The 17,732-nt window shown below is 39.0% G+C and overlaps 1 non-coding gene across 1 annotated transcript; it reads right to left on the bottom strand.

The window, feature by feature from the left end:
* Positions 1 to 12,721: 12,721 nt before the first annotated feature.
* LOC123645310 lies at positions 12,722 to 12,828 on the bottom strand. The gene has a single exon (XR_006737503.1). It is a non-coding gene; the product is annotated as a U6 spliceosomal RNA (small nuclear RNA).
* Positions 12,829 to 17,732: the final 4,904 nt, after the last annotated feature.

Genomic DNA, 17,732 nt, shown 5'->3' on the forward strand with positions numbered 1-17,732 from the left:
GTTAGGGAGGTCAAAGAGGAATCTTCCAAAACTTGGGGAACTTTTTCCTAACTACAAACAAGAACATGCCTAACATTTTAGATTTTGCACCTAGTGCTGAACAAAAGTAGTACCTTGGCTTCAGTTCCCATATTGCTTATAAATCTGAACCTCAAACATCTCTGTGTGATGCAGCTGCCCTAGGCCGGTGATTTTCCAGGAAATGTCTTCAGCATTGTATGTGTTCAAGAAGCGGGTTCTCATCCCTTTCCCAAGATAAAACCGCACTATTTCTCCATGTGAGAAAGGCGTTTGCCGGTGTGGACATTTTAGTCACCCTATTAAATGCGCTCTTCCAACTCTATCTGAGGGGACTTTAAACATTAGCTTCATTCAAAATATGTGTCCGAGGCTTAAGGTGACAGGCAACACTTTGTCTTCAGGCATGCCTGTTCTTATTATTTTGCTTTGCCTCCATTTTCCCTCCGCATTAGTGCAGAAAAGAAAAATAAATTGTCAAATAAATACAGCACTCAAGGAAACAATGTGTACATGATAGGAACCGTACAGATTTTTTTTGTAACAATACCTTCTATTTAATCAGGATCTGAAAATCTTTGGGTACTTTAAAGGCTTCAAAAACATTTTCTTCCTATTTTAAATCTCATTAACGAACTATTTTATCCTCACAGTGCCCATATAATGAAAGCAGAGAGAACAGGGTATTATTACCTGTCTATGCATGAGAAAGCCAAGGGCACAGAAATAGCCTAACTGCTCAGGGACATGCAACAAGTCAGAGATAAAATCTAGGAAAGAATTCTGGGCCCCCTCATCATTATTATCTCTGCTGAGAAGACCATGTTTGTTGCATTCTTTTCTTTGCCTTTAACTAAGCAGTTCCCCTGCCTACAATAGCACACTGTCCATTTTGTCAATTGGAAACCAATGCACAGAGAGGACAAGTGGTCCCCCAGGTCACCTGGACCAAATACCGGAGCTAAAAATAGCTTGTGCAATTGCCAGGCCCTGATCCTTCACTCAGCTCCTTTAACCTCACGTTTGGGGTTGCAATATAGAAGATATTAGAAGTCCATGTGTCTCCTTAGTGAAGCTTTTCTCCTGCCAGGGCTGACCATGAGCCTATTACTAGGACTATTCAAGCTAGGTCCCTAGTTTTGCCATTGACGAAGAGCAGGAGGAGGAAAGCAGTGTGAGGCTTTGGAAAATTGTCTCAGTCTCCAGTTTCCTTTGCTTATGAGCATATGGCCTTACAAATGTCCACTCCGGCAGGCACGGCCTGTCCAGGTAAGGAGAGCACACTGAGTGAACTAAATCCCTCAGAAATCTACTCCTCAGACATTTTGAAGTTAAAAACCATTAAAATCAAACAGATTGAAAGAAAATCCTAGTAGTCTAAGAAACATTTCCATTAGAGAACAGATCCCTTGAGTATTAAATTTTTCATTTTATCTCCTTTTTACTTGAAGGCACGTTTGGGCTCCAGAGGCCTTGACAAGTTTCTCACCCGTGATTTCTCTAGTACACGAGAATTTCTTTAATTGAGAAGGGGCAAAGAAGGAAAAAAGTTGGAAAGGAGTGAAAGAATCGGGTTATAAAATTAATTAGAACAAAAATGGATGCCATTAATTCTAGAAAGTAGTCAACTATGCATTAAATAAGAACCAAATTTTGTTGGTTATAGTAAACTATATTATAGAAGTAATAGTTTTTCTAATTATATAAAAATTAGAAGTTATAGATGAACAAAAAAGAAAATTCATTCATGATCATATCACCAAAAGTAATCATGATGAAGTTTATTGAATTTCTATTATATTTTCTTCTAGCAGTTTTTCCTTATACATGTATGTATATACATAAAGTCATGTAAAATAGAGATCTTATGATGCACATCATTTGGTAAACTATTTTTATTTCTGTACTATATGGCATAAGTATCTTTTATAGCAATAAATATCTGTAGCATTAATTTTCATGGCTGCATAACACTTAATTGTACAGATGTACCTACATTTACTTAATCAACATTATTGTTGGACATTTAGGTTGTGTACACATTTTTCAATAAGATGGAACAGCTCTAGAATAAACAGCCTTATATACATGTCTTTATATATCAGTTTAATTATTTCCTTAATACAAATTCCTGGGAGCAAAGTTTCTGAGTCAAATAAATGCACATGTTGCAGGCTATTGCCTCCTTAAATGAGCATTTAAAAATAGTAAGCAAGCTGTGACTCACACCTGTAATCCCAGCTACTTGGGAGGCTGAGACAAGAGGACCCCTTGAGGCCACGAATTTGAGACCAGCCTGGGCAACATAGACAGACCCCATCTCTTAAAAAAAAAAACAATAGTAAGCAAAGGAAGTAGATTTTTCTCTAAAGTCAACCTGAGTAACAAAATATTATGTTAAAGGAATAAGTGAAAAACCATATCAGAAAATACAAAGTTTTTTTTAACAATAACTATAGCCACCAGTACCTTTTAAAATTCTCATTGTAGTTCCAAATCTTGGTGGTTTAAGGGTTAAACAGAGAAAGGCAATGTGGAAGAGATGAAAGGACATACAACAAAAATCTATACATAAACAAAAGAAGGGAAAGAGAAAATAGAGAAAGAAATTCATATCACCTATTTCAGTTCTTAACCCTCTCTCCCTATTAATCCTTGGCTTTAGCCAGAAGGTTGGCTTTTCTAGCATCCCTAACTGGACTTAACCCTGACTGTCCAGGCCCCAAATTAACCAACAAACGCAGATCCACTCACCAACATTCCCAGCCATTTCACCCTGAACCTCACCAGGATAAGGACCTTTCTTCTTCTTAGTCCAAACTTTTTAGCACAGTTTTATTGAACTTTCAATTTCATTTTCAAAAAGGTACGAGAAAGGAAAATAAAACATTTTCTAAAGTTTCTTAGTATAAAGAGTATGGTTGCAAAAATGTGTGATAAATTATGATTATTTTAAAGAATCTATTGATTAAAATTCTAAGAAATTGAGGTTTACAGAAAACCCCTGGTAAATGAGACCCAAGTGTCTTTTGAATGCTCCAAGATAATCGCTACCTTGCATGCTAGACTTTCTTGGGTTTGGTTAACTTTTATGTAGCCAGTTTTCTGCTATTGCCTCCTTACTGTTTGCTTTGGATAGAAAAATTGAATACAGAGTCAGATCAGCTTGGCTCCTTTCTACCTTTGTGCAATACCTGTGGCACATTGACATTCACTGGACAAATATGTATTTAGAACTTTTAACTTACATTCGTAACAAATACTATGAAGAAAAAATAAACTGGCTCGTGGAAGGGAAAGTGACTTTTGACGAAGGAGTAAGGAGCAACCCTGGGCACAACAGGTGGGCAGAAACCAGCCAGCAAGGGAGAACATTCCAGGCAGAGGACACAGGTTGGGCAGCTAACTCCAGACAACAAATCAAGGTAGGTGTGGCACATTTGTGAACATGGGCTCTGTCAAAATAGGGAGACAGAGTCCGTATTCAACGTGGAGCCATATTTAAGGCCTTTCTAACTTTAGATAAGCAGACATAATATAAATAAACCTTTTCCCAAGTAAAAACTAATTTGATGAGTTTCTCTTCATCTTTTGAGCATATCACACCCAAAGTAGCAATGGATCTGTTAAATAGTTTGTTCTCATAATGGGATAAGCTTATAGATTCTGCTGTGACCAAGCTTACATCTAGCTGAAAAGAGAAAATGGATACTGGAAAAATTAAAATGAGTTGAAATGTCAGACCATGAACATTAACTGAAAGTTCGGTGGGAGTTCATAGATCATTTCAGAGAAGGGCAAGTGGCCTAAAGTGGGACGCAGGACGTCACTCATGACATCAGTAAACACTTGCTGAATGTTTGCACTCAGGCTCAGTACTGGGGCAGACACAGATGCAGGATAACTAAAATATGCCTTTGTCCCCGAAGTTCTCATTGCCCCCAGTGGACAGAGACTGAAAATTAAATAAATAATTACAATTCAATGTTATAATACGGACATGTGCAAATGGCTAAGGGAACAAAGGTATTTGTGGGAGCACAGAGGAAGACTGACTCCACATCAGAGAAAATGAGAAAAAATGACATTTGCACAGAGACTTAGAGAATGAGCCCCTCCCCCCAAAAAAGAGTCAGATCTTATTTAGGGCTTAGGTTCTAAATGCTGATGTTTTGAAGCGAACTCTTAAATCACCCATAAGGTACAGTATGTACACAGTTAGTATCTAGATGTCCAGTATCCAGCAAGCCCAGCACAGCCAGGTTTTCCTCCAGCTTTGAAACAGATTGTTGCTTCTTCTTTGAGCACCAGATGAAGAAGTTGGCTTGTGTTTATTGGCTCTGTTGTATGAAAAACAGTTATCTTTAAACACTGGGATTACACCCTCTGTGGTGAGATCCTCACACTAACACATGAGAGGCACCGCGGGTCTGAGCAGACTGAGGGAACAGTGGAGTCAAGCCTCCCGTCACATGTTCATTCAGAAACATAAACTCAGGAAGCAGAAGGGGCAGGATGGGCGCGGTGGCTCACGCCTGTAATCCTAGCACTCTGGGAGGCCAAGGCGGGAGTATCGCTTGAGCTCAGGAGTTCAATATCAGCCTGAGCAAGAAAGAGCGAGAACCTGTCTCTACTAAAAGTAGAAAAAATTAGCCAGGCATGGTCGCGTGCGTCTGTAGTCCCAGCTACCCGGGAGGCTGAGGCAGGAGGATCACCTGAATCCAGAAGTTTGAGGTTGCAGTGAGCTATGATGACATCACTGCACTCTAGCTGGACAACAGAGCAAGACTCCATCTCAAAAAAAAAAAAGAAAAAAGAAAAGAAAAGAAGGCAGAGAAGCAGACAGGATTGTGCTTATTTTCCCTGTCTCTGAGTGACAGAGTGAATAGATTCTCATAAATTAAATTCACATGTGATGTAGGTACTTATGCGAAGAAAAAGGAGAAGAATATTGTGGATAGAAGGAAAAAATGTGGGAAGATATGGAAATGGAAGAGGATTTGACATGTTCAGAGAAAACTAAGATCAGAATGGCCAAATTATTGATAGGGTACAAAGAGATTGGGAAACGGGATGGACAACTTGTCACACCATAGAAGACTTTGGATTGGACCATGTAGGCAATGGAACCATCTGACATTTTTTTAAGTTGAGGGGGACAGGATGGGCATATTTTTGGCAAGATCATTTTTTTAACATGGTAAGGATGAAGTCAGCGCATTTTTTTTTCTATAAAGGGTCAGATCATAAATATTTTAGGCTTTGTAGGTCAAAAGGTCTCTGTCACAACTACTTATATCTGCCGCATAGCACCAACACAGCCATAAGCAATGTACAAATGGGCATGGTTGTGTTCCAATAAAACTTTATTTACAGAATAATTTACAAAAGTCCTCCTGCCTCAGCTTCCCAAAGTGCTGGGATTGTAGGCATGAGCCATTGTACCTGGCCAATATTTCTAATGAATCAATGAATGATTCAAAGTTCAGCTTAGCCCAGCAACTCAGGAGGCTGAATACTTGAGGGTAGGAGTTCAAGACCAGCCAGGGTAGCACAGCAAGACTCCACCTCAAAAAAAGTTTTTTTTAAGTTAGCCAGGTGTGGTGATGCATACCTGAAGTCCTAGCTACTCAGGAGGCTGTGGCAGGAAGATTGCTTAGGCCCGGGAGTTCGAGGCTGCAGTGAGCTATGATGGCGCCACTACATGCCAGCCTGGGCAACAGAGCAAGACCCCTGCTGTAGAAAAAAGTTCACCTCAGCTTAGAGGACTAAAGAGGTGAGAAATAGTATTAGTCAAGATAGAGGACACATTTTATTGTCTTTGAACAGTTTCGAGGGAAAGTGGGAAAGGGACATGTCTTGAGTACTGTTGCCTGCTTTGCCTACTGTGTGCCTGGCAGTACTTTACATACATTATCTCATTTGTTCCTCAGAACAACTTTTTAAGTAGCTATTCTCATCACCATTTTACAAATGACAACAACTGAGGTTCCCATAGGGATGAATAATGAGGTATGAGTCTAATCCAGACAGTGAGTGACAAGTAAACCCAGGATTGTGGCACTTTGCAAAACAGTGAGTTCTGTTTCGAATTTTGGCCAGACTTTGCAAAATAGCGTTAAATTCAGTTTAGCCTAAAGCTAAGGTTTCTCTGTACGTAGTGGACTGTAACCTAACTGAATGTATAAACAGACTGCAACCTACTCTTGTACTAATCACTGATTCGCCCAATCAAAGGCAGCCAACTGTTCAAACCATGTTCAAATAAGGCAAATGCAAGTGGTAACCAATCCAGCTGTTTCTGTACCTCACGTCCATTTTCTGCATGTCACTTTCCTTTTTCTGTCCATAAATCCGGCCCCACCATGGAGCAGCCCCAGAGTATCTCTGGACCTATTCTGGCTGCAGGTGAGCCAGGAGGGTGGTGTTCCTCGATTTTCAAATACTTCTTTACTCAACTAAACTCTGTTAAATTGAATTTGTCTAAGGTTTTTCTTTTTCTTTTCTTTTTTTTTCTTGAGAAAGAGTCTGGCTCTATTGCTCTGGCTAGAGTGCTGTGGCATTGGCCTAGCTCACAGCAACCTCAAACTCCTGGGCTCAAGCGATCCTCCTGCCTCAGCCTCCCCAGTAGCTGGGACTACAGGCCTGCGCCACCATGCCTGGCTGATTTTTTCTATTTTTAGTTGTCCGGCTAATTTCTTTCTATGTTTAGCAGAGACGGGGGTCTCACTTTTGCTGAGGCTGGTCTTGAACTCCTGACCTCAAGCAATCCTCCCGCCTCAGCCTCCCAGAGTGCTAGGATTACAGGCATGAGCCACTGCACCCGGCCTAAGGTTTTGCTTTTAACAGTAGGAAATCTCTGATTATAAAATATTATAGAACTTCACTGCTTACAAAGCAGTTTCACAGATTATTTCTTTTAAGGGAAACTACACTTGGTGTAGCAGAAAAAGCATAAAGTTATAAGTTCAAATCCCAACTTCCTGACTAATACTCTGCCTGGATATAGCCACATGCTCATGCGTAAGATGGAGGTTATGATAATAATTAGTAGAGCTGCTATGCAAGTGTGAGATAACCTAGGTAAAGTACCTGGAGCAAAATGGGCTCAATACATGGTGGACATCATTATTTCATGGTCCTTAATACAGCTCATTGTGTAAGCTTGAGGGAGATTCAGTTTAAATCTTACAAGCGCCTTTTAATGAGTTTCATTGTTTTGCTTCAAGGGCTTATCTTCTTGTTTAAGGTGTGTTGACATTTAAACTGGTTTAGGATTTGGGTGAGGCCTGTTGCACTTACAGGCTGGCTTCACCTCACACCTTTGCTCCTAGCGCCCTCCACAATGGCCGTCCACTTCTGGGATTTCAAGTTCCATTCATACAGATTTTCCTTCTTTCAAATACGTTTAAAAAAAAAAAAAAAATCTATAGCTTCTGCACAATTTCCTTCCCTTATTTGTCAAGGGAAACAATGGGTGGGTTTGAGGATCAGAAAACAAAAGCCGAGAGAGGTAAAGGTGTTCTTGAAAGAAATGCCTCCTTGTTTCAAAGGAATTGCCTCACTGTTATGAAGGCAAAAAAGAAAAAAGCCGGATTTGCCGAAGAAGCAAAACGCATGACGAATCCCTGCTACATTTCCTCTTTTCCATGCTTAGAAGGGCCCCCAAAAGGGTCGTGGCTCTTGTCCACTTTCAGAACCTGAGAGCATCACTTTTTGAGCTCCTGAAGGACACTTTCTGGGCAACTCAGTGCCTTTATCCCAGAGAGGTTGGTTTGTGACATTGTTTACCAGCTCTTAACTTTCTTGCTCTCAGGTATGTTTCAGGCGATTAGAGAGCAAGACTCCCGCTTTGCAACATGCTAGGTAAACAGCAGTTTCCATTTCAAGGGGAAATCATACCTGACCATCTTGCCTCCTCAGTTGCACTGGATTGGAAAACAAGCAGAGATAAACATAGCTTTGGTGGAGTTGCTTGTGCAGCAAGGAAAGGAATAACTAGGCCTTTTAAGATCAATGTAACTGACAAAGAATGCCTTCTGCAAAAATAAACACAGTTCTAAGAGAGTTATTTTGAACAACGATTTCTGCAAATAGTGGTTGAATAATTTTGATGCAAGGGTCTTTTCTTCCCAAGATTTAAAATAAAATCTTCTCTCCTTGCCTCTTACCATTTAACCAAGCTTTTTATCGTCTTGATAAAAGTCATGTTGTCAAAATGACAGAACTAATTTGTGACTTTTCCCAAATCAATTTTGATGTAATACAAGATTAAATGAGTGGTTTCTCTTTTTCCCCCAACATGAGTTAGAACAAATTGTACTGCTCACTGTGTCCTGCCACACTGGCTGGCTTGACATAAAACTCGGGATGTTATCGCAAGATTTGGAGAATAATTATCAGAGATCTATTTCGCTTGACATTTATTGGGTTCTTAAAAGATAACTGATGATTTCTTATGGTAGAATAGTAGTCTAAAGTGATGACATTTGGGATGATTTTAAAGTCTAGTCCCGGACTCTCAGGCCTTGTCAGGGTCTGCCCATTTTTGTCTTGAATTTATTAAATGGAATTATAAGAACCAAGGCCTCCCAGTTCAAGTTTCTTCCACTCAGTGATAAATTGGAGGGGAGAAAAAACATCATGCAACCAATCCTTACAGTGATTTGTACTCAGGGCCATTCACACTTACAGCCCTCTGCCAATTACACCCTCGTTGCAACTTCTGACACTTAAACAGCCAGTTTCTCACATGAACATATGTTGTTCTCCCCTTTTGAGGAAATGAATTCCAACCTCAGCCTCGCTAGCAGGTCGCCGCTTAGTTCTAATCCCTAGGTTTTACAGCAGGAACATTGACTAGAAGAGAATGAGGGAATAGCAAGTAATCACTCCTGAGTTCGTTTTTTTCTTTTCCCAAACAGCATTACATAACTGCCCCGAACTTTCCTTCCATAGGCTTGTCAAAATGTCCTCAAGGAAATTCTCCCGAAATCCATAAAACCAAGAAACCTGCTCCTTGGAGTTGTTTTGCTTCAGTGGAAGAGTTGGCAGGAAGATGTGGTCAAAGAGACTGCCTCGTATTAAATGGATTCTGTTTATTGACTACTTGTAGCACTACTTAATTGATTAATGTGTGCTTTAGAAAGCTTTATGCTATGAAACATAAATATATCATTTATAGTTTATTAAGTCCCACATTTTATAAAAGTTGGCATGAAGCCCTAGGTCAGGAACTTTACCCTTCTAGCAGAGCACTGTTTCTATGAGAAAATAATACTCGATTCACTTCATTTCCACATGTAGTAAATTGCCTAGGAATATAATCCACATGTAAAAGTGGCTTGTCTTTCTCCCGTGTTACCCACTGTCGTGTCACCACTGTGATGGCATGAGGTTCTGCTGTGTTCTCTTGTGACTTTGAGTTGAAATAATAAATGAGAGAAAATAGTGGAGAATAAAGTTTATTTTAGTACCGAAGGTTTTGGAGTGGGTGGGTGAGTGGGTGAGTGGATGAGTAAAAAAAAAAAAAAAGTAGCTAACGTTTTGATTCTACTGGTTTTTAGAACTGGCAGAAGAGGGCTAAGACAAGACAGAAAGAATATTATAACAATGCTAAGATTTTGAAAACTATCTTAAGTATATCTATAAAATATATATAAAAATTAATAAAAATAATAGTATGTTTTCATATAGTACCACTGCTGCATGTGTAGAATAGATGGGTACCAAAATTAAGAACCTGAACCTGGTCCTAAGTCACCAAGGTGCCACATAAAAGGGGTACCGTTAATACATAGAGTAGTCAAAATCATAGAGACAGAAAGTAGAATGTGGTTTTCAGGGGCTGGGAGGAAAGAGGAATAGGGAGTTATTGTTTAATGGGTGTAGAGTTTCAGTTTACAATGTTAAAAGAAAAACTTAAATACCACATTACAGGTAAGTAATAAAAAATAAAAAAAGTCCCAGCAGAGTGGCTCACGCCTGTAATCCTAGCACTCTGGGAGGGCGAGGCGGGAGTATTGCTTGAGCTCAGGAGTTCGAGATCAGCCTGAGCAAGAGCGAGCCCCCTGCCTCTGCTAAAAATAGAAAAAATTAGCCAGGTGTGGTGGCGCATGCCTGTAGTCCCAGCTACTCTGGAGGCTGAGGCAGGAGGATTGCTTGAGCCCAAGAGTTTGAGGTTACTGTGAGCTAGGCTGATGCCAGGGCACTCTAGCCCAGGTGACAGAGCAAGATTCTGTCTCCAAAAAACCAAAACAAACAAACAAACAAAAAAAACAGTTAGATGAAAAAAGTTATGGAAATGGATGGTGATGGGTGTACAACATTATAATTGTATTTAATACCACTGAACTGTACACTTAAAAAATGGTTAAGATGGTAAATTTTATATTTTATGTGTTTTACTACAATTTAAAGAATGAAAAAAGGGAGGTACCATTAGTTCTAACTGTGGCTTTCCTTGTGCATGACTTCAGACCTCTCCAGCCAGAGTTTCCTGGGCTCTACTGAGTATTGGCAGGTCCTGTTTCTCCTGTTCCCCCAATGCCACCAGGGCAATCTACTGAACTCTCCCCAGTTCTGCAAGCAGGAACCAACAAATAAGTAGTATGAGAAATTAAACTCAGCACCTCTACTTGAAGAAACAGGAAGAATTGAGGGCAAAAGTTGTGTTCTATGTCGGAATTTCTTTGAATTGTTACATTCAGTGTCACTTTTCTTTTGAAATATGTCAAGGACAGTAACTATGAAATATTATATTTTTATTTCCATTTTAAGTAATTGAACCAATGTTTGGTTAATAACATTAATGGAAGAGAGCACTGCCTGAGCAATGTCAAATAGTGGCTGATGTAAACATTACTTGCATTTGGCTTTGAAATATGCTCTTTTAAAGACTTGTATTTACATATGGGCAGATGTGATCTCAAAAATTCAAACAAAATAAAAAGGAGGCATAACTCAAGAGAATTGCGAAACTGTCTTGCCTCCTTTGCCTGCGCTGCTGGCTGGCGAAGATTGCTAATGTTCCCGCTGGATGCAGCTCACCATCCCCAACTTCTGCCTCCCAAATCTTTCCTGACTCAGAGAACTTCATTTTGTGTTTTGTTGGGGATTGATTTAAAGTGCTTCCTTTGCTAATGCGTAAATTTCATGTAAAAATTGGTGTAAAAATAGAAAACTGAAAAGTCAAATAAAGTAATTATTGAGAACAATGTTAAGTGCTGTTAAAATTAAAAGCAAGATTTGCTGCGGGTGATATGCCCTAGATTGCTAGCTGATGGAATCTCTTTGTACCCCAAGCAGATTATTATGCATAAGTATATTAGTTCGCTTTGTGGACTGGCACAGACTGGCTCCCTGCTTCTCCTTAGCCTGTTTTCTCACTTATTTTCTTTATAGCGCATCACAGCGGTATTATGGAGCCAGACAGACCTGACTTCATACCCCAGTAGCAATGATACTTACAAGCTGTGGGACTTCAGGAACTTGGCTTAAACTCAATTTTGTTGTTGTTATTGTTTTTGAAGACAGGGTCTCTCACTTTGTCGCCCACGCTAGAGTGCAATGGCACGATCACAGATCACTGCAACCTTGAATTCCTGGGCTCAACGGATCCTTCCACCTCAGTCTCCCGAGTAGCTGGGACTATAGACACACTCTACCACATTTGGCTAATATTTTTATTTTTTGGTACAGATAGGGTCTTGCTGTGTTGCCCAGGCTGGTCTCATACTTCTGGCCTCAAGCCATCTTCCAGCCTTCACCTCCCAAAGTGCTGGGATTACAGGCATGAGCCACTTCACCAGGCCCTTAATGGTAGTTTTGAACTTCACTTTTGCCATCTCAAAATGGTATTAATCACACCTCCTTGATAAAGTTGTTATGAGGATTACTGGTTCTATATGAAAGGAGCACATTACCTGATACATCCCCTCTTATCAATCTTGCAATAATTTATGCAACATAAATATGGTGATTATTTTCTTTGGCACTAAATTTTGTACTGAAAAGGTTAAATAGTATCATTTTATTGTGTTTGGGGAGAAATGAAAAGCTTTTTTAACTAGGCACCAGTAGTCATTTAAGTCTTGCATAGTTATTTCCTCCATTTTGAGTGTGATTCATCCTTCTTGCTTAATCATGTGTGGGTTTGAATTTCTTTCTGGAGTAGCTTCCTTATATAGAATGCTTTAATAATACTGCTCATTATAGACCTAAAAGATGCATTTACCTCTGGGAAGTTATTTAGGTTCAGCTACACATTCAGAATGCTTTGATGATGTTGACCATGCTGATACTGAGTCATCAGCGGTCGAGTGAATGTATCGTGCTTGCAGTTCCATCCCTCATCCTTGAAGACTGGGTCCTGTGTCCACTTCTCTGTGAGGCTGTCCTTGATTCCCTAGAACCTTCTCTGAAAGGTCCAATCCAGTCCAAGACTGCTCAGCCCTCAATTCCCATAATGTTTATTTCAACCAAGCAATTTAGCCCTTAACTATACACTTTCATGTTAGTCTCTAATTATTTTACGTGGTTTTTGTTTTGTTTTGTTTTGGTTTTTTAGTTTTAAATAGATTATAAACCTCTTGAGAACAGATACTATGAATGAAATAAATGAGAGAACTCCGAAAGAGTGAAATACAGAGGTAAGGGCTGCTGTGTTTTTGCTTTTTCTTAGTGCCTCCTAAATAATTTTTTTTTAAATATGTAACTCTTCATGAATCTGTGTGTTATCCTTGAGTAAGGGCCACACTAATCTTCTCTGTATCGTTCCAATTTTAGTATATGTGCTGCTGAAGCGAGCACCCTCCTAAATAATTTGACACACGAAAAGAATTCAACATATACTGCTTGTGGGACTAACCACAAGTATTCATAAAAGGGAAGTTTTTGCCCAAGTGCCGAGGCCTTTCTGATCGACTTTTGTCTTTCTAATTTTTCAATAATTTGGAAAGTGAATACTTCAAGGAACACAGGAAATTGTCATGACACAGATTATTCAAGATTTGTGAGGTGAACTAAGATGGAAAAGAAAATGAACCCTAGTAACACCGAGAGTGGGTGTGGAATCATGTTCCATGGATGACAGGCGAGGATGGCACGTCTACCCACCTTCATGCTCCAAGCCAACAGGACCCATGTCTGGATCACCTGGCAGAAATTATCACCACAGTTGAAAAAACAAATCAGTTCATTGATTGGTGAGGATGTAATGCAATTGTCTCCTAGTATTATTTAGATCCTAATATACTTTAGGTATGTTGTCCAGGAGACAATATGTGCTGATAATTGTGCTTCCAAGAATGTATATATGTTTCCATGATAATTTTGCAAACCCCGGACAATATGATGGAATAATAAAAATCTAGAGAACCAAAGTCCTGTGTTAGTAAACCCTGAGTCTTTTCTTATAAGGATATTTATTGAGCACATACTATGTGTAAGATCAATTTAGCTGGTAGGGATGCATCAGTACACAGGACAAGCAAAATTACTTCTCTTTTGAAGATTGCATGCTGGTAGCTCTGAGAGACAAACTATAAACAGAAGAATAGGTAATATAAATTCAGGCAGTGAAAATCTCCAAGAAGAAAAATAAAGCAGATCAAGGATATTGAGAATGACCAGGGACAGGTGACCTAATTTAGAAAACATAGTAAGGGAAGATCTCTCTGAGGAGGTAACATTGAGCAGAGACCTGAGACATATGACTCTACAAGGCAAGAAGCTTCCAGGCAGAGAATGGCTCTGAGACATAAGCTAGCTTCATACAGTATACATGAAGAACAGCGAGATGCCCAGCGTGGCTGGAGTGGGTGAGAGACAGGGAGAGTGGTAGTCAGGACCCAGATCATGTAGGGTCTTGCAGTTCAGATTATATTCTGAATATTTTGGAAAGCTTTTGGAGGCTTTGGAGCAGAAAAGTAATATGATTCAGGCTATATTTTTAAAATATCATTTTGGCATTTTTATAAGGAAGAGCTCCTATGGGAGACAAGATTGGAGGGAGGGAGACTGGTCAGGAGGCTATTGCTACAGTCCAGGCAAGTGAGTGAGAACAGTAGCCTGGGCCAACGTGGAAGTTGTATAAATGGTGAAAAGTGGTTGGTTCAGAATATATTTTGAAGATAGTGCTGGCAGTTCTTGGTGATGAGTTAGATGAGGGATGTGAGAGAAAGAGAAGACTCTGAAGATCCAATGAGATTGAACCCTGGCATCACTCCATGGCAGGAGCTGGTCAGATTATACCGCACTACCCTCTGACTATAAGACCAGCCCAAAGCCTTGTTTAGGGACAAACAGCTTTGGAAACTATTCCCAGTGTGCTCCTTCCTTGTGCCACGTAATAAATGCCCCCTTGCTATAACCAAAAAAAAAGAGAGAGAGACTGAGAGAGAGAAGAATCTGACCCTTCTTATCAATAGGTAGCAGGAAATAGTCTCTAAAGTTTAGTTGCAGAAGAATATGTAAAACCAGAATATGCCTACACCAATTTTACCAATAAGGTGAAAGATAGTGTTGAAGTTTCTCAACTACTTAACTTTAAAGCAATCAGTTAGTGACTGAATTCAATCATTAGTTGCCAAATAAATATTTTTTTTATTATTTTTTATTTATTTTATTTTATTTTTCTCTTTTCTGTTTCTTTCTTTTTTTTTTTAGTCCTGGGTTAGAACTTACAAATAAATGTTTGAATTTATTCTACCATTTCTTTCAACAATCTTTGCATGTATGCCCACATGTTTATATTTTTGCCTATCTACATATACAACCGCTATGGTTTGAAACTGTGAGTCCTTCTAAAATTCTTATGTTGGAACTTAAGCCCCAGCTGATGGTATTAAGAGATGGGACTGTTGGGAGATGATTAGGTCATGAGGTTCCGCCCTCATACATGAGATTAGTGCCCTTATAAAAGGGCCTGAAGGACAGAGTTAGTCCCTTTTTGCTCTTCTGCTCTTCCACCATATGAGGACACAGCAGAAGGCACCATCTTGGAAACAACACATACTGGATCTGCCAGCACCTTGATCTTTGACTTGCCACCCTCCAGACTGTGAGAAATAAATTTCTGTTCTTTATAAATTACCCAGTCTAAGGTATTTTGTTACAGCAGCACAAACAGACTAAGATAATAACCTATACGGCCAAGTAGACTAGGTCAGAAGTTTCAGGGTACTGGGTTTTAGGGCTCAGCACTATAGAACTTTGGATGAAAATGAAAAGAATGCAACTATCTGGACATTCCCAAATATTTTGCTAAGTAGCTATAGTTTTTCACCTTTTTTTTTTTTTATTTAGACAAGGTCTTGCTCTGTTGCCTGGGCTAGACTGCAGTGGTTTGTCATAGTTCACTGAAACCTCAAACTCCTGGACTTAAGTGATCCTCCTGCCTCAGCCTCTTGAGTAGTTGGGACTACAGGCGTGCACCACCATGCCTGACTAATTTTTCTTTTCTTTTTTTTTTTTTTTGTGGAGATGGGGTCTCACTATATTGCTCAGCCTGGTCTTGAACTCCTGGCCTCAAGGGATCCTCCTACCTTGGCCTCCCAAAGTGCTAGGATTACATGTGTGAGCCACTGCTCCTGGCCTAGTTTTTCATCTTTATCCAAAAACATAAACACAGCCATCATGTAAAGATATCATCCCAGAATAGCATGGCATATCAGCTCCTTAATAACTGCCTTACTTAGATCTGCAAAGACCTCCAGAAAAGCACCCAGAATATAAAATCCCAGTCAATTGCAATTGGGCAAGAACACCAAGCATAAGCTAACACTCAAGAAATCTAAAGAAAATATTCATAATAGCAAAGAACACACATAAAACCAGATGCTAAAACTGAAAATGAGGAGATTACAGCACCTTGCAAGAAACGAAGCAGTCAGTCAAATTTGCAGTAGTTTATATATTTTTTAAAAAATCAAAAACTTACAGCCACCTGGTTTTCCTAACGCAATTTCTTCATAAAAATCAAGTTACTCAACAGTAACAGCATTGAATATTAATGATGTCAAAAAACCTTTACAAATTATTCCACAAAACATTCAGTGTGGGAGTGTCAAATATTTTATGGATGAAGGATGAAGAGGCTCCGGCAAAGCCCGAGCTAATGTCCTGCCTGTGGCAATTAAGCAAGTTAGTAACAGAGCCAGGAGGACACAGAGGGACAAGCTGAACAGTTCTACGTGGATGAGAGGTGACAGGCGAACTTAGTCCTGCATCACTAACTGACTCATGCATTTAATCATTCAGATACCTTGCCCTCTTTGACCTAAGTTGGGTAGATTTGCTTTTTTTCCTATCTCAGCAACAGAATTGGAAACATTTTTACACTAACAGACTTGTAATAGACATATTCAAAGCAACACCAATGAAAAGAAAAACAGGATGGAAAATGAATAATAACTAAATTTTAGCATGTCAAGAAGTAGAAAAATATATTAAGGATGGTCATTTCCAAGATAATTTAAATTGTGTATTAAAATACCTAAAATTGGGTGTGATTCAAAGCTGGATAACACTGAATGCATTGAATTTTTGTAAATTATTCCTTCAAGGAACCAAAAAGAAACATTCATGGGAAAATACATACACTGACTAAAGCAGATCTAGAAGGATCATAACCCAAGGAAGAAGATAATCAGAAAAAACACAAAAATATCTTTAAAAAAAAACCTTAAATGTATTTTAGGTGGGACTGTTGTCAGGGATATTGGCACATTAACATGACTTTTAAATATTCAGAGCAATCTGTTAATAAAATCATCAGCCAGAAAGAACTTTCTTAATTATATCAAAAAGACAAAATAAAACCACTGCTAGGGCACAAATCCTCAAGACCAAGATTTGAATGAAATGACAACTTTATGCGAAGCTCTCAAGGTCAACAGTCTGACAGACTGAGAAGTGACCAAAAATAGACATAGCAGACTTTCATCATAATGGATTAAGGGCTCCTAAAATATATATTTTTTTATTTGTGCTGCTGATTCATTGCAAAACAATGAGAAGGTTGCCCATGCACAAAAGCTAAACTTTCAAACACTTTTGACCCAAAACATGTAATAAATGCTCTTTCTACTGCCAAAATGTCTGCCAGTTCAGAGAGTTTGCCTACATAATGCCAGACATCTGCAAGAAAGCTGAAAATTTTGGTCAAGGATTTTAATGTTTTGTCAACATGTTGCCAAACATCTGGGTATTGGAAAATATCTAGATAATTGACTGACTTTTTATTTTTCATCCAGATGTTTGGCATCAGAGTTAAATACCACCTTACTATTTGAGCACATTTATAATACAAAAGTGCTCACAATATACTGTTAATATAAAAAAAGGTTTAAAGCTGTATATACAATGTGATCCCAGATTTGAAAACAAAAATTGTATATATGCCCATTATACAATGGGCTTATGCAAGAACCTAGAAGGCAACATACTGAAATGCTTATAGGGACCTTTCTCTAGGTGGAGGGATTATTGCTGATCTTAATTTTACTGGTGTAATAGTTTTTTTGAACTTTTTTAATGTTCTTCGGTAATGCATGTATTGCTTTTATAACCATAAAAGCACTTTAATTGTGTGATTAGGTGATATCACTTAATTTGAAAACTGAAAGAATTTAATTTATTGCTTGGTGTTGTAAACACAATTGTAACTATGAACCTACTAGTAAGTTACGCTGGCTTCGGCAAAGCAAGTAAAA

This window comes from Lemur catta, chromosome 9 (genome assembly GCF_020740605.2).
Source record: "Lemur catta isolate mLemCat1 chromosome 9, mLemCat1.pri, whole genome shotgun sequence".
Classification (NCBI taxonomy): domain Eukaryota; kingdom Metazoa; phylum Chordata; class Mammalia; order Primates; family Lemuridae; genus Lemur; species Lemur catta.